Genomic DNA, 14293 nt, shown 5'->3' on the forward strand with positions numbered 1-14293 from the left:
ATATTCCCAGTAGGAGGATTGCAGGGTCATATGGGAGGTTGATGTTTAGAGCTTTTAGGAATCACCACACTGCTTTCCACAGAGGTTGCACTAGTTTACACTCCCACCAACAGTGTAGAAGTGTTCCGTTTTTGCCACACCCTCTCCAGCAGCTGTTATTTTTTGAGTTGTTGATAATTGCCATTCTGACTGGAGTTAGGTGGTATCTCAGTGTGGTTTTGATTTGCATCTCCCTGATGATTAATGAGGTTGAGCATTTCTTCATGTGTCTGTTGGCTGCTCGGATGTCTTCCTTTGTGAAGTGTCTGTTCATATCTTTTGCCCACTTTATAATGGGGTTGTTTGTTCTTTTCTTTTCTTTTCTTTTTTTTTTTTTGTTCTTTGAGTTGGAGTCTCACTCTGTCACCCAGACTGGACTGCAGTGGCCACTCCCAGCCACCGCAGCCTCGACCTGCTGGGCTCCAGTGATCCTTCCGCGCCTCAGCCTTCCAAGTAACTGGAATTACAGGGCATGCACTACCACGCCCAGCTGATTTTTTTGATTTATTGTAGAGATAAGGTCTTGCTGCCCAGGCGGGTCTCGAACCCACGGGCTCAAGCAATCTACTCATCTCAACTTCCCAAAGGCGCGGGATTACAGGCTGAGCCACCGAGCCCGGCCAGAGGCTAATATTTCTAATGAATATGTATGTAAAAATCCTCAGAAAATACTTGCAACAAAGAAAATAGCACATTAAAATGATCATAAGACATAACTAAGCAGATTTCATCCATGGAATGCAAGGATAATTTAACATATGCCAATTAATGAACATGATATATCACAGTGGCAGAATAAAAATTAAAATCACATGATCATTTAAGTAAATGTACAAAATGCATCCCATAAAATCGACATCCTTTCATGGTAAAAACTGTCAACAAATAAATTTTAAAGGAAATTACTTCAATATAATAAAGGCATATATGACAAGCCCACAGATAAAACCATATTAAACGTTGAAAAGTTGAAAGCTTTTTTCCAAGATTAGAATCAAGAGAAGAATGTACACTTCTATTCAGCATAATCCTGGAAGTCTTAACCAGAGCAATTAGGCAAGAAAGAGAAATTAATGCCATCCAAATCAGAAGGAAAAGGACAATTGTCTTTGTTTACATATGGCATGGTCTTAAATGTAGAAAACCCTCAAGACTCCTTCAAAAATCTGTTAGAACTAATTACTGAAATCAAAAAGTTTACAGGATACAAAATCAACATATAACTTAGGTTTTGATAAGGAACAAAGAACTATTCAAAAAATAAATCAAGAAAACTGTCTCATTTGCAATAAATCAAAAAGAGCAAGGTGCTTAGGAATAAATGTAACCAAGAAAGACCTGTACACTGAAAATTATAAAACATCAGTGAAAGAAATTGAAGAAGACACAAGTAAATGGAAAGATGTTCCATGTTTATGGTGTAATGTATTTCTTAAAGTGTCCGTATTATCCAAGTAAATTTATAGTCAATGCAATTTCAATCAAAATTTCAAAACCAACTTTTACAGAAAGCAAAAAAAATTCAAGAAATGATATGGAATCACAAAAGATCCTAAATAGCCAAAATAATCTTGAACACAAAAAGCAGTAGGCATTATGCTACCTGATTTTAAAACCCACTACAATGCTACTGAAATTAAACAAGATGGCACTGACATAAACCAGACATACACCGATAAAAGATAATTGAGAGCCCAGAAATAAATCCACTCACTTATAGTCAATTTATCCTTCAAAAAGTGCCAAAATCACAATGGAAAAACAGTCTTCAATAAATGAGATTAGGAAAACTAGATATCCACGTGAAAAACAATAAAATTGTGCCCTTACACCCCACCATTCGCAGATAATAAGTCAAGTGGATTAAAGACTTAAATGTAAGATCTAAAACTCTAAAACTATTAGAAGAAAACATGGGTGACAGGTGCTGCCGGTCGCAGAATCTCCTTCATGCCCGCATTGCAATGGCTGGGCCTATGAAGCCCTCAGACGCTGCCTCCCCCTACGTGGGATCTTGACACATGTGTCTAGCACCCTGCCCGGCTCCCAGCCCAACCACCACTGCGCTTGGCTCCCCTCACCTTCCTGGCTGCCTGGAGCCATGGTGGTCCCCAGTGGCCAGCAGCCACTGCTGCACTTGCTGCTACGCGCATGCATCGTGCCTCCACTGTAGTTTATGGTTAAAAATGGAACCAAACAGCTTGTGTGATGACTGACTTCTCTGCTGCCTTCTTCACGGATTAAGGCACTAAGAGTGGCTCTAATAATATGACCTTTGACCTGCCATCAACACAGACATGCTGAACAGCAGTTCTTGTGGTAAAGAGAACACTTCTGACACCCATCTTGTGATTGCTTTTGGAAGAGGACATATGCTGACCTTCAATTTTGTAAAAAATGAAACACATTATAGCATCCAGCTCATGAGTTTTGTTTATAACTTGTCAGATATATATATTTCCCAATTCAAGCTCCAAAGAAATCAAGACCATGGAATCTATAACTGATATCAAAGCAGACATTTATAAAAAAATACAGATGTGTTAGTGGCAACCAGGTCCACATGATCAACATGCTCATCACATTCCACAGTGTCACCATCCAGGTCTACCTTCCAAACAACAGGTTCAGGAAGGGAGAGACACACTGTTAGCAAGATTGACCTTCCCAACCACTGTTCTACCCATGCCTTCCCAGGACCCCACCCTCACCCTTCAGCACCTGAGAGCCCCACTGTGGACAAGTACAACATGATCAGCACCAACGGGACCTGCCTGCTGGCCAGCATAGGTCTGCAGCTGAATCTCACCTACCTCACCTACGAGAGGAAGGACAATGCAACCGTGACAAGAGTGTTCAACAACCCAAACAAGATCTTGGACAGCGAGAGCTGCGGTGCCTGCTTGATGACCCTACAGCTGTGGAGTGAAGACGTCACTGTCCTGGTCTTCCAGTTTGGGATGAATGCGAGTTCTAGCTGGCTGCTCCTGCTAGGAATCCAGTTGAACACACCTCTTCCCGATGCCAGGGACCCCACCTTTAGGGCTACCAACAACTCGCTGACGGTGCTGCAGTCCACTGTGGGCAACTCTTACAAGTTCAACACCAAGGAGAGCATGGGCATCATGCAGGTCTTCTCAGTCAAAATCTTCCCAGTGTGGGTGCAGGCTTTCAAAGTGGATGGTAACAAGTTCAGGGATATGGAGGAGTGCCTGCTGGATGAGAACAACATGCTGATTCCCAACGCCATAGGCGGCATCCTGGTGAGGCTGGTCCTCATCATCCTCATCGCCTACCTCTTGGGCAGGAAGAAAAGCCATGCTAGCTACCAGACAATCTAGTGCTGCAGGCAGACACAGCCGTGGGGCCTCCCATCCTATCCTGGGCTGGCCCTACTGGGGGGCATACTTCCTGGCAAACTGTTTTTCAAATCTGCTTTCTCAAATGTGAAGTTCATCCTGCAATATTAACTATGCACAAAAGAGTAACCCGCCTGGGCAACTTGGTGAGACCTCATCTCTACAATAAATCAAAAAATCAGCTGGGCGTGGTAGCGCATGCCTGTAATTCCAGCTACTTGGAAGGCTGAGGTGGAAGGATCACCGGAGCCCAGCGGGTCGAGGCTGCGGTGGCCAGGAGCAGCCACTGCACTCCAGTCTGGGCGACAGAGTGCAACTCCAACTCAAAAAAAAAAAAAAGAAAAGAAAAGAAATGATGGTGTTAATTTTGCTATCTGGGTTAAATATTTTGCTAACTGATCACACGTTAATATTTACCAAAGCAGAATTCAAGGGAACCGTCATGCCTTTCTCTGTCGCCTGGGCCCGCTTTCCTCTGACTCTGGGTTCTGATGTTGGGTTTCTTCATTTTTCCTATGCTTGGATTTGGCCTGACAAAGGGAAGTCTCTGTCTTCACACTCGGGGCCAGGGAGGTTGGCAGAGGGTGAGGTTGATGTGCTTGAGAGATGGGAAGTGGTACAAAGGAAGATCTTACAACAGATCTTACAACAGAAATACACCGGGATGCTTCAGGTAAGCTTAAAAGACAGGGCTGCCCGCCCCGCGACCGGCGTTACAGCCGGAGGCACTCGCGGGTGTGTGCTTTGGTCTTCCCATGCTTCGTGCTCAAGTGCTAGCCCTTTTTAAAATATAAAAATGGGTATAATTTTTACCTACTTTTATTGTAAAGTGATTTCTTCCATTTGACTCAGAGTGATACTGTTTCTGCACTGTATACAATAAACACGTTCACTACTGGTGTGTCCGCCATGCCTTGGGTGGGTTGTACAAGGGTCAGCTCACACGATGCATTGCCTGTAACACTGCTAATAAAAAGTCTCTTTCTTTTTTGTCTGGAAAAAAAAAGAAAGAAAACATGGGGAAATAGCCTCTTAACATTGATTTTTCGTACATAATCCCAAAAGCACAGGCAACAAAAGTAAAATATGAAATAGAAAAGCTTCTGCACAGAAAAGAAAACAATCATACATAACACACACACCCCATAGAATTTTATCCTTACTTTAAAAATAAAGAAATCCTATTTGCTACAACACAGAAGAACCTGGAGGATATTTTGCTAAGTGAAATAAGCAAAAACAGAGAGAAAAATATTCCCTGATCTCACTATTCATGGAATCTAAAAAAGTCAATCTCATAGAAGCAGAGAGTAGAATGGTGGTTGTTAGGTGCTAAAAATTGAAAGAATGGGAAGATACTGGTCAAGGGGTAGGAAGGTTCAGGTAAGCAGGATAAGTAAATTCTGGAGATCTAATGTACAATATGGTGACTATAGTTAATAGCACTGTATTGCAAACTAGAATTTGGTAAGGAAGTAGACCATACATATTCTCACATGTTAAGATTGTTATCTACGTGAGTTGATTGATTTGTTAATTAGCTTGTTGGTAGTAATCATTTTACAATGTATACATATATCAAAACAGTGAAATACTGTATACCTTAATTATATATAATTTGTATTTGCTAATTACACCTAAAATATTTGGAAAAAAGAAATTTAATTCTCTTTTAACCTGTGCCTACTACTCATTCTATGAGGTCCACTCTCAAAAACAAAAAAGATTAAATATAGTAGGAGCAAATTTAATTTCCACTCTTTCTCTGTCAGCTTTAAGAATCAATCCCTAGCCGGGCTCGGTGGCTCAGCCTGTAATCCCGCGCCTTTGGGAGGCTGAGGTGAGTGGATTACCCTCGCCCGCGGGTTCAAGACCCGCCTGGGCAGTGAGACCTCATCTCTACAATAAATCAAAAACTCAGCTGGGCGTGGTGGCGCATGCCTGTAATTCCAGCTACTCGGAAGGCTGAGGCGGAAGGATCGCTGGAGCCCAGCAGGTCGAGGCTGTGGTGGCGGCTGGGAGCAGCCACTGCACTCCAGTCTGGGCAACCGAGGGAGACTCCAACTCAAAAAAAAAAAAAAAAAAGAATCAATCCCTTGCTTTTCCTCCTATTCGGATTATACCTTTGGAGTATGACGTGTTATTAATCTTGGCCTTAGTATAAACTCACATTCACTCTGATTTTTAGTCATTCTCCTACTCTTCTTATACCTCATGCTGCTCTTATATGTGCATTCATGGTTATTTAACCTTTTATTCTTCATTTGAATAATTTATTCTATTCATAATTGTACCTTTGAGAGTTTTTCCTTACCGTTAAACCTTTCTCTTCTCTGATAGCAGGAAATAGAATCAGGCATATCTTTTTTAAAATTTATGAATGTACTTTTTTATATTTAGCACAAACACCACACTATTTTGCACAGGCAGTGCATATTGGGCATAATATTTTAGCAGAACGTCCTGAAGGATTGTCTCAGAGAGACAGTGGTGGAAATGGAGTTACAAGCCACAGTCTGTGAGCCCAGGATAGTGGGATACCTGAAATTGAAAGAAGTTACACAGAATAAAACTACTTTTATTCTCAGTTTTGCCTCAGGCTGGTCTTACCAGAAAATATCTTATTAAAACTATGCCCTAACTAAATAGTGCATCCAGTTACCTGGGTTTAAAGTACATCATGGGAAACTGTCGTGTCAGTTTGATTTCTAAGTAGAGCTACAGGCTTCAATGCAGATTGTAGATAAAGCTCTGTAGTCTAATGCTGTCAGACACTAGCCTCTGGCTATCCTGACAATTTGTATATTAGACCCATATCCACATTTTAAAAAGAGGTTCAAAAATGCATGCCAATTATCTTTTCTCAGTTATGTAAAATGCTATTTCTGGTACATAGGAAGCTGTGGTTGCCATGCGTTATGGTTGGTTCCTCAGCATCCAATTTCCCCTCTTTAAACAGAAGATATGCTTACTTTTACCTAACTAATGTGCTTTATTCCAGAAAATATTATATCAGTAAGATTTGTCCATGGAATGAGATACCAGAAAATACAAGAGAATGGCACTATTTTGTTTATCTTTTCACAAAATTTCATCTCATTTCATTTCTTTCAGAGTGTGAAACTCAATTCTCTGTAGCTTTCACACTTCTCTCTACCTTTTGCCCCATCTTGTTTTCTTCAATAATATTTCCTCTAACATCTCCTAGAAATAGAAACTAAGATGGTGGGCTAGTGGAGAAAAGAAGATGCTGGAGGATTAAGAGTAATTGAGGACTAGAACCATCAACTTGGTCTTAGTTTCATCTCCATTCTTACTGTTATTTGCACCAGTGGCTTTCAAACTTTGTTCCAAAGATATCCCAGGCCCTCAGAAGAGTCTTAGAGCTCCAATACTCCTGTAAAAGGCTCTGTGCTCTTAATTTTTAAAATAAAAGACATTTGTTTATCAATTCAATAAGTACAAATTGTGTACCTATTCTGCACCAGGCAAAATTGTGGAGACAACGTTAAGACCAACAAGGACTGGTTTATTGATCCATAGTAATTACTTTAAACTGAATAAAATATTGTTCATTTCTGTAGAGTCTTGGAAAGGAGACCCTCTTTCCATCATATCATGTCTAAATAATGTAGGGGTATATTTCTTCTATGAGCTGTGGTTATCTAGATGTCTGATTCATAGACCTGGAAAGAGACCAATTATTGCCCTATACCTTGAGACTATGCCTCATATATGTTTAATTCCAGGTCAAATAGTCTCTTGTTCTCTCATTTTCACTTAACTCTAATTGATGCTACCGAAATTTTCATCTTCATAATACAAAGCCAGTGTAATAGGAACCTTTTGTAAGGCTGTCATCAGGAAACAGTATAAATATCAGCCTCATAAGTTATTCACAGTCAGGATTTTACATTTGGAAAGTCATGATTTAGCCTACTCAAGTATTATTGAGTGATTGTCTAATAATGGGGTTTTAATGTTGAAAGATCAATTTTGAAATTAAATAATTCTCTTTAAAATCCATTTAAAATGTCTAATATATATAATCCAAAACTTGACGAGACCTTTGGCATTAAGAAATTTAGTGAATAATTCAAAGTGTATATTATGTCATGACATCAGTGACATGGTGAGGTGATTTTTCACTTCTGTTTTCAAAAAGTAACCTGAGGATATATTTTGTCTCCTCCACTACATCAGTCAGAGACCTGATATCTTTCTTTATGCAGAAATAATACATTGCTATTGCTGTAGCTGAAAATATTAAAATTTAAATTACATTCCACCCTGCTGTCAAGATTGTATTAACCAAACTTAAATATACTAAAAATGACAGTACAATAAAATACAGAGTATGATAAATCACTAAGCTTTTCTATTTCATATATGTGGAGAGAGGGTTGAATTAAGTGCTTGAAACTCCCTGCCTAAACTTGTCTCAATGTTTCAACATTTGTAGAAAAAAAATTTAAATTAGCAACCAATCCTACCCTTAGAAGTCATTTCTTGCTCACGCAAAAGTTATTGTCACAGTGAAACCAAAATCAATTTAAACTTTACATTAGTCATGGGCCAAATGGGGGGGTGGGATATGTCCTGAAGAGTTTAATTGAAGCGCTGTTTTAAGAGCACGGCATTTAGAGTCACATTGATTAAGGGACTGGAGTAGATTTTAGGACGTCTCCCTCTCTCCCCCAACCCAGAAGTAGAGCAGCACAAACTAACTTACTTCCCTCCCATCCATAGTCGTAGTGGGAAATGTATATAAGGTACATCACAGAAGATAAACAAATAACTCTTATGATACTTGGTAAATGAGCACTGTTCCTCAACAGCCAAATATAAAACAAATAAAATATCATTTTAATGGATAATGAAGCATAAAACTTCCCTTATAATATTCAAAATATGTTTATGAAATACCTACTATGGGCCTGGTGCTGATATACTTGCTACGAAAACAGAGATGACTAGTGATGACCACCATAATCACAACAGTTATCACTCATATAAGGCTTACCATATGTGGTCCTTCTGCTATGGTGGTTTATATATAATCTTTCAATTAATCCTCTCAACATCCCTATGCGGTAAGGACAGTTACCACCATGAATTTACTAATGAGGCATGGGAGCTGACTTAAGTGCCTTTCTCGTGGGTACATATGCAGTAAGTGGCAAGGCTAGATTCAAACTCAGGCAATTTGCTTCAGATTCTGCATTGTCATGAAATTTATATTCCAGTTGCAGAATACAGAAAATAATATATACATAAATGCATTAATCGGCAAGATAGGCTCAACTAATGATAATTGTTATAAATAAAATAAAACAAGACAATGTGTTGAAGAGTAGCTGGAAAAGTATTATTAGACAGACTGGTGAGAGAAGACATACATGGCATTCAACAAATATTTACTGAGCATGTGCTAAATGCTACTCTGCACATAAGGAATCAATAATAAAGAACAAAAAAAGTTTATATCCTCATAGAACTTAGATTATGGTATGGAAGACAATAAATGACCACAAACGTACAATTGTATAAGCTAACAAAGAAAATATAAAGAAGTAAAATACAGTGTGATAACAAGAAGAGCTTGTTATGAAGATTGAAATAAACTGATCAGAGGAAAGCTCCTCTGAAGAATTTCCACTTAAGATGGGTTCTGAAGAAATAATGAAAGTTAATCACATTATGAGAAGAACAGTCCACAATAAGGGGAGAGCATATATGAGGTCACTATGGCATGACAGAACTTTCTACTTTCAAGAAACTGAAAGAAGGCTGGTATGACTAGATTAACTAGAAAGCAAGGAGGGAATGGTGAGACATGTCAAAAGATCATGAGGCTGCTGTATGGATAAGTGATTGGAAGGAGCAAGTTTAAAATTAGGGAGACCCAGTTAGGAAGCTATTTCTGTAATCTAGCTTGGAATTTCTCTTGCTGACATTTAAAATCATGTGTAGATTGGGCCTTGGTTTCTCCATATTACAACATTGGAAGAGATTTTTAAAAGTGGGACTCTAGTACTCCCAAGCATGAAGGAGTAAAACAAAGGTTCATGAACAGAGAATGTTTTACTAATTATTCTACTATATCCACAGTGATTAAAGCATGGCAAATACTTAGTGATAGTTTGGTGAAGTAAGTTAAACTGAACAAGCTTGGAAATGATGAATGCACAAAACTGCTCACCAGAGTCTGAAATAGAAGGCTTAGGGAGATTCTTCACCCCACAACTAATATTGATATAGCTACACATTTTCTAACTTTTCATGTGAATGTGAATCATTCGGGAATCTGGTTAACGATGCAGATTCAGATTCAATAGTTCAGACTAGGTCTTTGATATTGTAGCTTTAACAAGCTCTCAAATGATGCTGATGCTGTTAATCTCTGGACCACACTTTGAGAAGCACTTAACAAAGACCCAGGTGATTTATATGCACATCAAAGTCTGAGAATCACTGGTCTCCAAGATCACAAATTAGGCTCCCTTTAACCCAGAGGTTTGATGATTCTAGTAAGTAGTTTTAGGGCAAACGGATAAGATTAGAATTATTAAGTTATTATTTCCAAGAGAGGAGACTAGATAAAAATAAAAATTAGTTCAAGATGAATTTAGGAAAATTCAATGAATAACAGAATCACACATAATAGACTGTTTTTAAAAAGATGGAGATGTTCTACAGCTATCTAACCTCTTTGGCAGAAATTATTGCTTGCAGCGTGGACATAGCACAGTACTGAGTTAATGATAAAGTAGTCAGTTTGTCTATGGTTCGTCTACTTTGATTCCTTCAAGTGTACAACACAGTTATTTTTTTCTGTGCCCATCAGATGTTCAGGCAGACTTCTCTATGGACCCTCTTCTGTTGCAGTCACTGGTGACTGGGCTGTGACCTAGGGAAGCAGTCAGATAAGGACAGTAATGCCCTTGCCAGCTGTTGCTCATCTTCATAAAATTAGTTGATAGATTTCCTTGGCTTCCTCTGGGACTAAGTAAAGTAGTCTGTTTTCTCTTCTACTCTATGGCCTGCTCTGAAGGATCTTGTGCTTTGGTGACTTCATTTCTATTAAGAATTTCCTGATGATAACCTAAAATTAGCTTCCCTATCAATTAAGAGTTGATTTAAAAAATAGTTCTTCCATGCTTAAAATGGCATTTTTATGTGCTTGTTTGTGTGTTTGTGGGTGGGGGGGTGTTTGGAGTTAGTAGAGGATAGGGGAAATATTTTCCAGAATATACAGTGTAGTCCAAAATAACCTTTAGCCAAGACACTCCCTGATGGGCTGGCAAAATTAGCTGTCACTCACTTCATATCTATCATTTTCCTTCTAGGAAAAATTCACTGCCCAGCTCTCCTGTCTCCCACAATGTTACAAGCTCCTGACATACATAGTTATTCAATGCCCATTTGCTATAGGGAGACATCTAGAACAGTGATTCTCCAACTTTGTTGCAGAGTAGAATTGTAGGAAGAACTTTTAAACATCCCAATACTCAGGCCATGCTCAAAACATCAGAATCTCTGAGGGCCATGCAACTAATTCAAATGCTTCCATGCAAACGGACCCCATAGGTTAGGTTTTAGGGGGATTTATAATGTTTGTCATATACTTATCATGGCCCATGTCATGTGTGTGTTGAGAGAGGGATGATTATTAATGATTTAACTAGAACAGCATAATAATGGTACTTGGAATGGGGAGAAGAATCTGCCACTAATCTGAGATCTCACTTCTATTAACACAACAGATTGTGGAAAGGTGAGCTGTGCACCTCTCTCTTAATTCCCTGCCATTTCTTTGTTGAAATTTTAGTGTCAGATTACATAACTCCCACCAGGCTGCAAATAAGCTACACTCAAAAAAATGATGGATGTGAGCACATGAGCTGTCATGTAATAAAGATAAATATTTCTTTCTCTAAAAATGTGTAGCTTCATGGGGAGATGTAGTCTGTCTGAACTTGTGCAATTATTACGAACATTCTGTAAGTGATAGAAAACAGGCCTGTGATCAGCTTTATAAATGAATGCTAGGCAGTTCCTAATAACTAATGCAAATTGCATGCAGAAAAACTCTCTTGAGGCATGGTTCCTGGAATCAGACATTCAGTATTAATTACCAGGGAAACTTTCTTCAGCAGGAAATGTAAATTTACAGACTCAAATATTTTAAAATATTAGCAGTGTATATACATCACTAGCTCAGATGGAGACAAAATTGTTGCGGTATTGTGCAATTATTGAACTCCCTACAAAAGCCCTCCATAAACAACTCAGTACCACCTACATGTGTGTGGTGGATAAAGCGAGAATGACTACAGAGACAATAACAAAAATGGAGAGCACAAAAAGGGGGAGAGGGCAATGTTAATCTTTACCTTTGCTTATTACAATTTTGCCAAGGACTGACACTAAATATAGCTTATGGTAACAGTTAACTTTTATTTAGTTATTTCTATGTGGCATCAACTGTAAAAGTGCTTTGCATGTATTAGCTCACAATGAATTTGTGAGAAAAGTATTATTATGTCCATTTTACAAACAAAAAAATAGAGGTTGGGGGAGATCAAATTGTTTTCCCAAGATTATATAACTATAGAGTAATGGAATTGTTCCTCTAAGTCTATCCGACTTCAGAGTTCATGTGTATTACAACTGTTATACTGATTCTATAACATAAAAAAATAAGAAATCATTGGGGTTCTTACAATTCTAAAATTGGACAAAACCTTAGATATAAAATACTTTAGTTCTTTTATTGTAATAGAAAGGAACCAATGTTCAGAGGGAGAGGTTGATTTGGCTAAAAACGTACAAATGCTAGTCAATTGCTCTTTCCAATATACAATCCTGAATCAAGTATATGTTCTTTTTTTTTTTTTTTTGAGTTGGAGTCTCACTCTGTCGCCCAGACTGGAGTGCAGTGGCCGCTCCTAGCCACCACACCCTCAACCTGCTGGACTCTGGCGATCCTTCCACCTCAGCCTTCCAAGTAACCGGAATTACAGGCATGCGCTACCACGCCCAGCTGATTTTTTTTATTATTTATTGTAGAGATGAGGTCTTACTGCCCAGGCGGGTCTCGAACCTGCAGGCTAGGGCAAGCCACTCACCTCAGCCTCCCAAAGGTGCGGGATTACAGGCTGAGCCACTGAGCCCCAAGTATATGTTCTTTAGAATAGTTCAGTATTAGGCCTTCATTATACACAGTACTGCAACCCTGAACGAGGTGCCAGAGGAAATAGAGGAAAGTATAATATTATGTCCCCTGTCAAGGATCTTTCAGTAGAACTTGGAACAAGGAAAATTCTTAAAGTTTTGGTCACCTTATAATATTCCTAAATAAGACAAGTCAGTATAACATAATTTACATTCATAAGTACAGAAAAAAATGAAGAAATGCTGTGATCACAGCCAAAAGAGAGGAAGGAATGCTTCCTAGAAGAGGTAGATACATTTTCTTCATTTGAGGTCTCATGGTAATAATAGGAAATAATTTGCCACACCCAAAGTCACGTAAAGGTATATGAGGTCAGGCACTCAGATATTGATGAGATCTGGAGAGCTGCACTTATTTATTTACAGGTTACACATCCTAGGGCAAATCATTTCACCCTATGTCTTGGTTGCTTTGTAATGCATAGCAAGTTCATCTTACTTAATGGGTCTTACAAACCCACTGCCAGGATTACAAGCAAATGTTTACAAGGCACTTAAAACAGTATGAACCAAGAACACTATAATCACATAGAGGTAACTGCTTTTTGAAAAGTTTTGATTAACCTACATTTTATTCTAAAATAATACTGCAGGATATTAATGTTATATTTTTTTAACTGCAAAGTTTAATAAAATGTATCTACTGATTTTCTGGCATAAGAAGTTTACAGAATTCTCACTAGAAACAGACCTTACACCTTCTCATATCTTTGGCAAGCCACAGAGTTTTGATGAACATGTAGTTGTAGATTCTATTTATGGATGGTTACACATAATCTTGCCTCAATCATGCAAAATATGCACACAGTGAGATGGTGAGCTGAAAAGGAAATCAAAGATTTGAAAATGACTTTGTTAGGAAAGCAGAAATGTAAATACAGGTCATAGATTGTGTATTTTAGATACAACATTATTTTGCCTAAAGTTGTAAGGATATGGATCAATTTTTAAACTGAAAACAAGAAATAAAAGAAACTATTATTTTGCAGCATTGTGGGGTTAATCTTCCTAGTGGACTTCTACACAAAAGTCATTCCTTCTTTTCTCAAACCACGAGAAAAAGACATTCAACCCCTCAGCATACTTCTAGCAGACTGAAAGCAGAGACCAGAGGGTGACAGTTGAGATGAGAGGAACTAGGGAGACCAGAAGTTCCTACTAGGATTTATAGTTTCAGAGAAGACAATAGAGATGAAATTGTTGAGGTGTGCATAATACTATATTTACAGTATGTCATTATGGTAAGAAGAATTAGAAAAACAAAGGAGTCCAGGAAGGCCTAAGTTATCCTTACAGTCAGGAAATCCAAAAGAAAAGATAACTCAGGCACTGATTTTTTTTAAAAAAGCATGAGAGGAGGACACAGTATAGTTTTGCCAAGTAGTTAGCATACCATGAGGAAACTAAACCCACCACAGATGACAGTAGGGCACCAAAGCTAAATTATAATGGAAAGAAGAGTTACCGTTTTTCTGGCTTTACAGAAAGGCATGACTCCTACTGAGCAGTGCAAAGCTATACACAAATGCAAAGAGAGATATATGAAAGATAAAAGTATAAAGGCAGCAGCAGCCACAACAATAGCAATAACAGTAGTTAAGACAGAGTTTTTGATATATTTCAAACTGGACTGATGTAATTATAAAGGAAGCTAAAGA

General features: G+C 38.4%; 1 pseudogene; it reads left to right on the plus strand.

Annotated features, from left to right (window-relative positions):
- The first annotated feature begins 2215 nt into the window (after window positions 1-2215).
- Window positions 2216-3380, plus strand: LOC103275239 (annotated as a pseudogene).
- The last annotated feature ends 10913 nt before the right edge of the window (window positions 3381-14293 follow it).

Source organism: Carlito syrichta, unplaced genomic scaffold (genome assembly GCF_000164805.1).
Source record: "Carlito syrichta isolate Samal-C Ts95f unplaced genomic scaffold, Tarsius_syrichta-2.0.1 Scaffold315375, whole genome shotgun sequence".
NCBI classification, from domain to species: domain Eukaryota; kingdom Metazoa; phylum Chordata; class Mammalia; order Primates; family Tarsiidae; genus Carlito; species Carlito syrichta.